Source organism: Stomoxys calcitrans, chromosome 3 (assembly GCF_963082655.1).
Source record: "Stomoxys calcitrans chromosome 3, idStoCalc2.1, whole genome shotgun sequence".
NCBI lineage: Eukaryota > Metazoa > Arthropoda > Insecta > Diptera > Muscidae > Stomoxys > Stomoxys calcitrans.
The window spans coordinates 109,819,855-109,829,662 of NC_081554.1; the positions used below are offsets into that span (position 1 = coordinate 109,819,855).

The window sequence follows — 9,808 nt, forward strand, 5'->3', positions numbered from 1 at the left end:
CTATACCAGGTTATGGACCGATTTGAACCATATTTGGCACAATTGTTGAATATCGTAACAAAACACGTCGTGCCAAATTTCATTCCAATCGGATAAGAATTTAGCACTCTAGAGGCTCAAGAACTCAAGACCCTAGATCGGTTTATATGGCAGCTATATCAAAACATGGACCGATATGGTCCATTTATAATACCAACCGACCTACACTAATAAGAAGTATTTGTGCAAAATTTCAAGCGGCTAACTTAACTCCTTCGGAAGTTAGCGTGCTTTCGACAGACAGACGGACGGACGGACGGACATGGCTAGATCGACATAAAATTTCACGACGATCAGGAATATATGTACTTTATGGGGTCTCAGACGAATATTTCGAGTAGTTACAATCAGAATGACGAAATTAGTATACCCCCCATCTTATGGTGGAGGGTATAAAAATTGCCGAAATGCGTTTGTTTTGTCATAACTTGTTTTTTCATCTAGGGAAAATATACATTTCGGGACGCCCATTGAGAGCACAACCACAGTCGCTGTGTAACAAGTCATTCTCTTACGTAAAATAAACGCGATCGTCAAACTTCTGAGTTTTTGTATTTACCCTGGGTGTAAAAAAAGTTTTTGTGGATGCATAAATAAAAAGTATTACAACAACAATATTTCCAACTGCCCTAACAGTAATGGAAAAAACTTTCGCTTAAGTGACCGGGGTTCCGGACTTATAGATGGCACGGACGGATTTCACTTGACAGATGAACTACATCGTGATTGACAGTTGATCCAGTATCAGCGTATTGGTTCTCGTTTTTTGGAATTTTTGATTCAAATCTTCATTTGATGTTGCTAATGGTACTTTTTTGCGCGTAGTAAGAAGAATTCAGACCGAGGTTTCATATAAAGGTCAGACGAGAACCCTGACTTTGTACAATACATTGCCCCCGATTTAAGTCAGACTCTTTACTTGGGTTTTGATTTCTGGATTCTCTTCGGATTTGACAAGTTTGTTGTATTGGAGATTTCTGATCCAGGTTGCGTTGTAGATAGTAATGCCCACATTTAGGATCCAAGGCAGAGTTTGATGGTGGAGAGGTTTAAGTTGACTTTCCCTCCTTTTCGAAATCAGGCCTGGGCAGGACACACCTGATAGATCACCACATCGATACGGGGAATGCGACACCGATTAAGAAAAGGCACTGCCCTATACCACCTGCTAAGGAGACTCTTCTAGTGTTAATTTGATCAATATATGTGAAGTAAATTAATGCTATGTCTAAACTGACTTGCTTTGCTTCATTGGTTTTGGAAAACGTCTCATCCTTTCAAACCAAATTTTTGCAAATTTAATTTTTTTGCACAATTAAAATTTTATGATGGCTTATTGTTAAGATTTATTTTTTCTAGATATGTCTGTAAAATTTTGATTTATTTTAAAATTTTTGGTAGAGATTTGATTTTTATTATATGACATTTATTTGGGCTTACATACATCGAATGAATTGTTTTTGTGGCAAACGAGTCGTATTGCATTATAAAGGGAAAACGAATCGTTTGTTCAAAACCCCTTTGGTCTGAACCAAGGCGGATTTTAAAAGGTGGTCTCACGCAAACAGCCGGCCAGGTTTGACGGTATTAACATGTCAGATTTTTGTTTGTATTTTCTTTGTTATTATCTTCCTTCTCCCGAATTCTCTGCTCATGTACGCACACGTACACCTTCAAATTTCTTTGTTTGTTTTGGCAAAACTTCGATCAGCTTGATGGCAAGATGGCAGATTGCACCATATGATTTGTGGTTGTTGTACAAATGAGACCATGACATAACTACCAGGTAGTGTACCGTAAACAGCTCAGTACAATTTTTTCTCGCGAAGTGCACTATCTGTCAACGAGTTTTAGTTGTGTGTGTGTGTATTATAGTTAAGAACCATAGCACACACAAACACCAAAAATGGCGCGAACTAGTAACATACATGAAATCAGGGTTGCACTAATCACTGATTTTGAAAAATAGTGCACTCAACATTTTGTTGTTGGGCAACTGCCACTACCTGTAAATGAATATATCTTGAATGCGACCAAATTTTGACAGTTGGAGAATAGAAAATCTGCAAATTTCTACTGCGACTTTTTTTGCCAGCAGATATTTGTTTTGTGTAAAGCAGCCGTTACATGGAAATACAAAAGCTAACGCCAAAATTTGTCAAAGAGGTAAGTAAAAAATAAAAATATTGTTTATTGGTAATTATTAAATTTGTTTAACTTTTATTTACGTTTAAAGAAGTTTCATGGCAGCAGCTAGCTATAGAAAACTCAACAAATAAAGTTTTAATTTTACCTCAAGTCGGTTGTTCTATATTAGAAGGTAAGTGCAAATTTGCGTAATTGGAAAAACCTTGAAAATTTCAAACATTGTTTCCTTACAGACATCAAGAAAAAAGCAACTATAAGTTTCTTAAGTGTTTTGAAGGAATCATCCTCATCGGAAAGCTACGCTGAACCCAACACCGTTTCTTTGAATTTGTTAAGGAGGGAAGATTGAATCGGTCTAGCTGGACAGTTAAACAATTGGCGCACAGTGGGACTAGAAAAAATTAGTCTTCATATATATATTTCACAATAATTCTATTACTAATTTGTATAAATTTTCCTTTTCTGTTTTTCTTCCTCATCCTCTATGGGAACCAGGTGCTGCTTTCAGGTAAAAGCATGGCGTGCTGTGCCGGGCTGTATCATTGTCAGTGCCCATGATGAATGTTCATGGAATTCAGCATACAGGTTCAAGGCCAGAAGTATTATAGATGTAGTTATTGGAATATTTTTGTGCGGCTTTGGTAATTCTTGTTTATACATTTTCGCAGGATTTTCCGTTCGAAGATTTCCATCTCTTTGGCTACTGATGGGGAAACAGTAAACCATATTTGAAATCCGTATGATAGCATAGGTCTGATGGCCATTTTGTATAGCAACAACTTTGTGGGTTGGGGTAAGTGTCTGCTATTTAAGATATGTGTAAATAAACCAACAATTCCTTTTGCTTTTAACAGTGTTGACCGGGCATGTGTATTAAACTTCAGTAATGCCTGGGCATTTGATTTTGGATTCCACTGGGACTCCATCAAAGGTAATTTTCAATTCCTTACTTTGTGGAACCACATACTTAGGACATTTTCCAGATGCATTCCTTATACATATGGCTCTGCATTTGTCGACATTTATTTTTATGCCCCATGTTTCATAATAATTCTTAATGATTCTAAGGTGTTGCAGGACTTTATCGCGGGCGATTTGCATATAGAATTGGCTATGAGTTATGTGTCGTATGAGGAAAATCATGCAGGAAAAAATTAAAAAGATGTGGAGCTAACACACTTTCTTGCAGTACTCCACTATTAACAGGTCCTATATCAGAAGAGATATTTTGGATCTCAACACAAAATCTTCGAATTGAAAAGAAACTGTGTATTGTTTTAACCAGGTAAGGATCCAACTCAAGGTCAATAAGTTTGTATAAAATGCCTTGGTGATTTACAGAATCAAAAGCTTTTTCAATGTCAAGGGAAATAGCAATTGTACATGTTTGGTTTCACAGGTTAGTAACAATATCATTGTGAAATTTCAACAACACAAGCATGTTGTGTTGAATGCGCTTTTCTAAAGCCAAATTGAAAATCGGATATTGGCTCAATCACAAAACTGTTTTAAATTTTTTCCTTAATGATTGTTCAAACAATTTCCCGACATTGGACAGAAGAGAAATCGGACGATATTCAGCTGGAGTCATGGAATGAGTTTTCTTTTTGATAGCGATTATTTTTGCCACTTTCCAATCTATGGGAAAGTATCCATTGTTCAAGCAATTGTTGAAAATGCAGGAGAGTAAATTTAATGTGGAGTAGGGGAATCTCTTTATTAGAAAATTTGAAATTCCATCGAGGCCGCTCGATTTTTTATTATTCGTAGATTTAATAATGCTTTTGATTTTTGCAGTATCGGTGAAATGGAAGTTATCTTGATTTTGAAGGGCGTTAAATTCGTCATCAAATGTAAAAATGTGACGGGGGATGGCAATTCAATACCCTAGAATTGAAATCTTCAACTGGACGTGGGGGTAATCTTCTACTGAATGTGTTCGAGTTAAACTCGCGGAACTGTTGGGCTATATCGGAACTATTGAGTATGTTATTATCATGGACAATTTGCTGACAAAAAGGTGATTTAGATTTCCCTGTGATTTGGTAAATCTTTTTAAAAGCGGATGGACCAGGTTTAATAGTTTGTAATTTTTTGTCGAATTTTTCTGCTTGTTCTATGTTGACAGTTTCCTTTATTATTATTTTTACCAGTTGTATCTGATAAGAAAGAAGTTTGTACTCACTACTTGTTCTATTTCCAGAACGATGAAATATCATTTTTATTCTTTCTGCTAAAGATGTTTAATTTTGTAGAGCTTTTTAGCCTTTTCGGAAAGAGGAAATTTGTTGTTATGGATTTGAACCTGCTTTGTGTGACGATTATGTATACCTTTAAATGAAGAGTTGAAATCATCAATTAATGTATCTATTTCTTCATTTTCCAGGTTGGAAGAGCAAAGAGGCATAATATGGCAAGAAGCTGAGTCCATGTCTTATATAAAATGGCTCCAGTATTAATCCTTATATGATGTAAAAGTACGTGGAATTCTCATAAGGACCTCGAGATGATCTAGACGGAGGGACAATTTGATTGGGAAATGATATGAGAATGATGGTAAAGATGTTAAAAAAAATTTGGTACTATTTCGTTTAAGAGATGAGGGCTAACAAGAAAATGGTCCAAAAATGAAGACCAATTTGGATATGATGACGTAGAGCCACATATTCGAGCCACGTCAAGGTTGTTGTCCTCTAATCATCTTCGCAAAAGTCTACCGTTTGCATTTTCCGTTGCATCTCCCCATGTCTGACTTTTTGAGTTCAAGTCACCTCCCAGGATAAATCCATCAAAATTTCCGTAAATTTGGGTGACTTTGGAAAGATCTGCCTCAATTTTATGACTTTGATAATTACATTGGACGTAAATCGATCCAATCAAATATTTCTTGCAGACGTTATTGTTCAAAAATTCTATTTGAGCTATTCCAGGATCGTTAAGGAAAATTCGGTTAAACTGAATCGGATTTTTAACAACAATGGCGACTCCAGTAGATGAGTTGTCATAGATGAAATTATATCCATCTAATTTTATCTTCTTTCTCTTCAGATTGCACTCCTGTATGAATCCCATATCTATTTTGTTACGTTGGAGAATGTTCGTTAGCTCTATTTGGAGACTGGCTTCAAGAAGAGACATTACATTGTAAGTTACAAAATTAAGCAACCTATGGTCCATAATTATTTCTTACTTTATTTAGTAGGCTCAAAAATTCTGTTTTGGCCTCGGGTTTGGACATAGTCGAATACTCAGAGGGGAATATGTTAACCTCTTGTTCCATTGTCAATTCCTCTGGTTCTAGAAACAGCGAAGCCATTTTCAGAAACTGTTCGATAACAGGAGGCTTGTTTTGCTGGAAATTATCTCGCAGTGAAGAACCGGATTGGAAAAGACTTGAGAATGTTTGCCCCGCCATTCTCATGGACATGTCCATAGCTCTATTTACGTTGCCCTAGCCTGAGCCTTTTCTTTAGTCGCTTTTGCAATTCTTTGCTGGCGAGCAGCAGCGTACTTTTTGTAAGTCGGACATCCACGCCAATTCGCTGGATGGCCTGTATCACCGCAATTATTACAAAAGGGATTCACGGAATCTTCCCTCTTGTATTGGCACTCGCCTGGGCCATTATTTTGATCGCATTTCACACATCTGGCATCTATGGCATTGGATATCAGACTCTTTCTTTTTTGGCTTTTCCCAAGTGACAATTTAATTCTGCAATCCTCCAATGGTAGATATGTCAGAGATCCAGTATCATTATTTTTCAGTGTCTTGTATTTCACTACATTGGCAACAGTATCTGGAATTTTCTCGTTTAATTCAGCTTTAATGTCATCTATTTCAGTGTTTGCAGTAAGCCCTCTTAAAACAAAGGAAACTTGTTTCATTTCTTTCGGTGTGAAAGAATAGGAGTGTACTCCTTTATCTCGCATAACCGCCATCATCGAGGAGTGAACAGATGGGTCAGAGAAATAAATCTTGCTCTTAGTTTTATTAATATTTTTTACCTTGAAAGAGGCAGTACCAATTGTATCCCTAAAGGAGTCGACAAGGGCTTTTACATTAACATTGTAAATAAATATCGGTGGACACCATCTTGGTTTTGATTAACTATTGTTGTTATTGTTGGTTTTTATTACCATTGGTTCCTTCAGTGGTTTGATTTACTGGAGCAGAGGCGAATTTATTTGAGTTAGGACCCCAAGTATACCAAATGGATTATCGTCAGTCTGCTAATGTTTCTTTAGTCTTTCTCTTATTTAAAGACTTTCTAAATCCTTTATGTCAACAGTGATTTCAAGTCGCTGTATTTTGTTGGCATTTGTTGATGTTTGCGCGGCTATATTGTTGTTGGTAGACACTGCCTTCGGTTGATGCTGCGAGGTTGATGCCTCTTCCTCAACGACATCGAAGTCCATATCATGTAGAATTTCGACAGGCATCTTGTTTGCAAAAATTGCTGGTGAGATGCCCGTTATGTTATTATTTTAGTTGAAAATTTATGAATTTGTTTGTGTTGTGTTGCCTATTTTCTCCTTCTATTTAAGAACCACAGTACAAACAAGCAAAGAAAAATAGAGCCAACTAGTGACGTACTCAAAATTAGAGTTGTACTAATCACTGATTTTGATAGAGAGTGCACTCGATTTTTTGTTGTTGGCCTACTGGCCCTACCTGTTAAATTTGTCTTGCGTACAACTGGCCGCCATGGGATTGCGCGGTAATATGTCATGGCTGTGCAGCAGCACGGAGATCACGGATACGACGAATGGCTCCCCTGCTAGACTATTCACTCTTCTTTCCTTTTCACTCGCCAGCATTTAGCAAACAAATAAAAAAAACCAAGCCAAACAAAAATGAGCTGTTTTTGTGCAAATTTCCACTGGAAGTCGTTTGCGTTCTTTTGCTTGCCAATTTTTTAAAGAGAGTAAAATGGCTCTTACACTTCTTTAAATTATTACCGGCAAATTTTTACTGGAAAAAGTACGCGAAAAGACCTATTTTCTTAGTGTTTTTCACAAGTTGTAAAGGGTGATTTTTTTGAGGTTAGGATTTTCATGCATTAGTATTTGACAGATCACGTGGGATTTCAGACATGGTGTCAAAGAGAAAGATGCTCAGTATGCTTTGACATTTCATCATGAATAGACTTACTAACGAGCAACGCTTGCAAATCATTGAATTTTATTACCAAAATCAGTGTTCGGTTCGAAATGTGTTCATTCACCGTAACGTTGCGTCCAACAGCATCTATGAAAAAATACGGTCCAATGATTCCACCAGCGTACAAACCACACCAAACAGTGCATTTTTCGGGATGCATGGGCAGTTCTTGAACGGCTTCTGGTTGCTCTTCACTCCAAATGCGGCAATTTTGCTTATTTACGTAGCCATTCAACCAGAAATGCGCCTCATCGCTGAACAAAATTTGTCAAAATTTGAACACATTTCGAACCGAACACTGATTTTGGTAATAAAATTCAATGATTTGCAAGCGTTGCTCGTTAGTAAGTCTATTCATGATGAAATGTCAAAGCATACTGAGCATCTTTCTCTTTGACACCATGTCTGAAATCCCACGTGATCTGTCAAATACTAATGCATGAAAATCCTAACCTCAAAAAAATCACCCTTTAGTAGTAATAGTAATAGGTTTTTATTGAGTCTTCTTCTTTTTCAATGAATTGACAATGGTAACATGAACACATAGAACTATTGTTGTCTTATTCTATTACACATTGGACTTGTTATGAAATGCTACTTGCAACATTGAAAAGTATAATATGATGTATTACATATAAAACAGAAAGCGGGAGAAAAGGCTTGCTCGCGGACCTTACTGTTACTGGACAGGCAAAAGAGAGCTGTCAATAAATATATAATAATAATACTATTGACAACAGAGCTCATAAATGTAAGTTCATTGATATGACTTTGTATGTATGCGTGTATATGTATATAATTTAATGCTTATGTTTATATCACAGTTAAATATTTTTATAAAATGGTAAATGAGCGTTCAGGTACAATAGAACAATTGCGACAATGAAATTGTAAGTACATATATAAATGAATAAAATGTTGAATTTGGTTTTTCTTGTGATTATACTTGTGTTTAGTGCTTTGTACATTTTATATTATTTTCGTTTTTAAGTGTTTTTTTATTATTTATTTGTTATTTATCTTTACCATTTAACCCCTGTGGGCTCCAGGTATTGTTTTCTGGAAGAATAGTGGCAGCAGACATTGAGCTGGATCGTTATCAATATTTTCATTTAGAATTCCAACAGGAGAGAGGTAAGCAAATCCAGAAAAATATCGTTTAAAAAGACGTTTTCGTGCATAGGCACTTTATCAACAAAAAGTTTTTGGTGGCGCAAAACATAGCTACAGCGGTCAAAAAAAGTATTCATCATTCAATGTTTTTTTTTTAATAAGTCTACAAAAGACAATTGGAATAAAAACATATTAAACTAATGATGCAGTAGTGCTTGTGTGATATATATGTACACAATTTCATTGTTTTTAAAGACAAAAATAATATTTATTGGAACAAAAAGGGCCATTTTACAGCTGAACACAAAAAATTAAACAAAAAAAGTATTCATCATTGCAAAAAAACAAAAAAATAAATAACATAATTTAAAAAAATTAATACTTTGTTATTCGACCACCGCGTCTTATAACTTCTTTTAAACGGTTTGACATCGATTGGACTAATTTAGCGGTTATATTTTGGTCTATATTAGTCCATTCCTCCATTATCACCTGTTGCATTTGACTCTTGCTCGAAAAATTGCGCGTTCTCAATTTGCGTTCGAGATGTTCCCAAAGATGTTCAATTGGGTTCAAGTCGGGACTTTGAGGAGGAGTTTTAATGACTTTGGGGCAGTTATACAGCATCCACATCTTGGTATTTAAAGCAGAATGTTTGGGGTCATTATCTTGATAATATTGAAAGTTATTACCAAGCCCAAGTTTTACAGCACTATCTTTTAAATTCCTCTTTAAAATGTCAATGTAATACTTATGATCCATTACTCCATTAATAATTTCAAGATTTCCCGCTCCTGAAGCCGCCATACACCCCCAAACCATTAAACCACCTCCACCATGTTTTACAGTAGCAACTGTGTTTCGTTCTTCAAGCTCTGTATTTGGTTTTCTGTACACTATGACCTTTCCATCGCACCCAAAAAGATTAAACTTGCTCTCGTCTGCAAAAATGACTGTTTTCCAAAATGATTCGGGCTGTTTTACATACATTTTTGCGAAGTTTAGCCTTTTCACTCGGTTTATTTTATTTATAAAGGGCTTCTTACGTGCAGTTCTTCCTCTGTAACTATGCCTTTTGAGTGTATTTCGAATTGTTTGTGTAGTAACTTCCTTCCCTAAATATTCCATAGTGTTTTTACGAAGAATGGTCGCATTTGTCTTCGGAGTTTTCTGAACTTGCCGCACTAGCCAACGCACATCTCCAACTGAAAGTGCTTTTGGTCGACCAGATCTTGGTTTATTGTCAACAGTTTTCGTTTCTGTCCACTTTCTGATGATGGATTGTATAGTAGATCGTGGTCTATTTAATATTTCACTGATAGTTTTTTGAGTTAAACCATTCCTGTG

At 36.1% G+C, this 9,808-nt stretch overlaps 2 long non-coding RNA genes across 12 annotated transcripts; one reads left to right on the forward strand and one right to left on the reverse strand.

Annotated features, from left to right (window-relative positions):
- Nucleotides 1–572: 572 nt before the first annotated feature.
- Nucleotides 573–1,618, reverse strand: LOC131995970 (uncharacterized). Its single transcript, XR_009397719.1, has 2 exons — nt 1,278–1,618; nt 573–1,204 (listed from the first exon to the last, which is right to left on the reverse strand). It is a non-coding gene; the product is annotated as an uncharacterized LOC131995970 (long non-coding RNA).
- On the forward strand, nt 1,515–6,295 carry LOC106088832 (uncharacterized). Of its 11 annotated transcripts, XR_001221517.2 has the most exons (7): nt 1,515–2,359; nt 2,421–2,797; nt 2,856–2,980; nt 3,042–3,118; nt 3,256–3,472; nt 3,529–3,586; nt 4,574–6,295. It is a non-coding gene; the product is annotated as an uncharacterized LOC106088832 (long non-coding RNA). The 11 variants fall into 11 exon arrangements; XR_009397725.1 differs by having other exon boundaries at nt 3,256–5,331; nt 5,387–6,295; XR_009397727.1 differs by having other exon boundaries at nt 3,256–5,331; nt 6,030–6,295.
- The last annotated feature ends 3,513 nt before the right edge of the window (nt 6,296–9,808 follow it).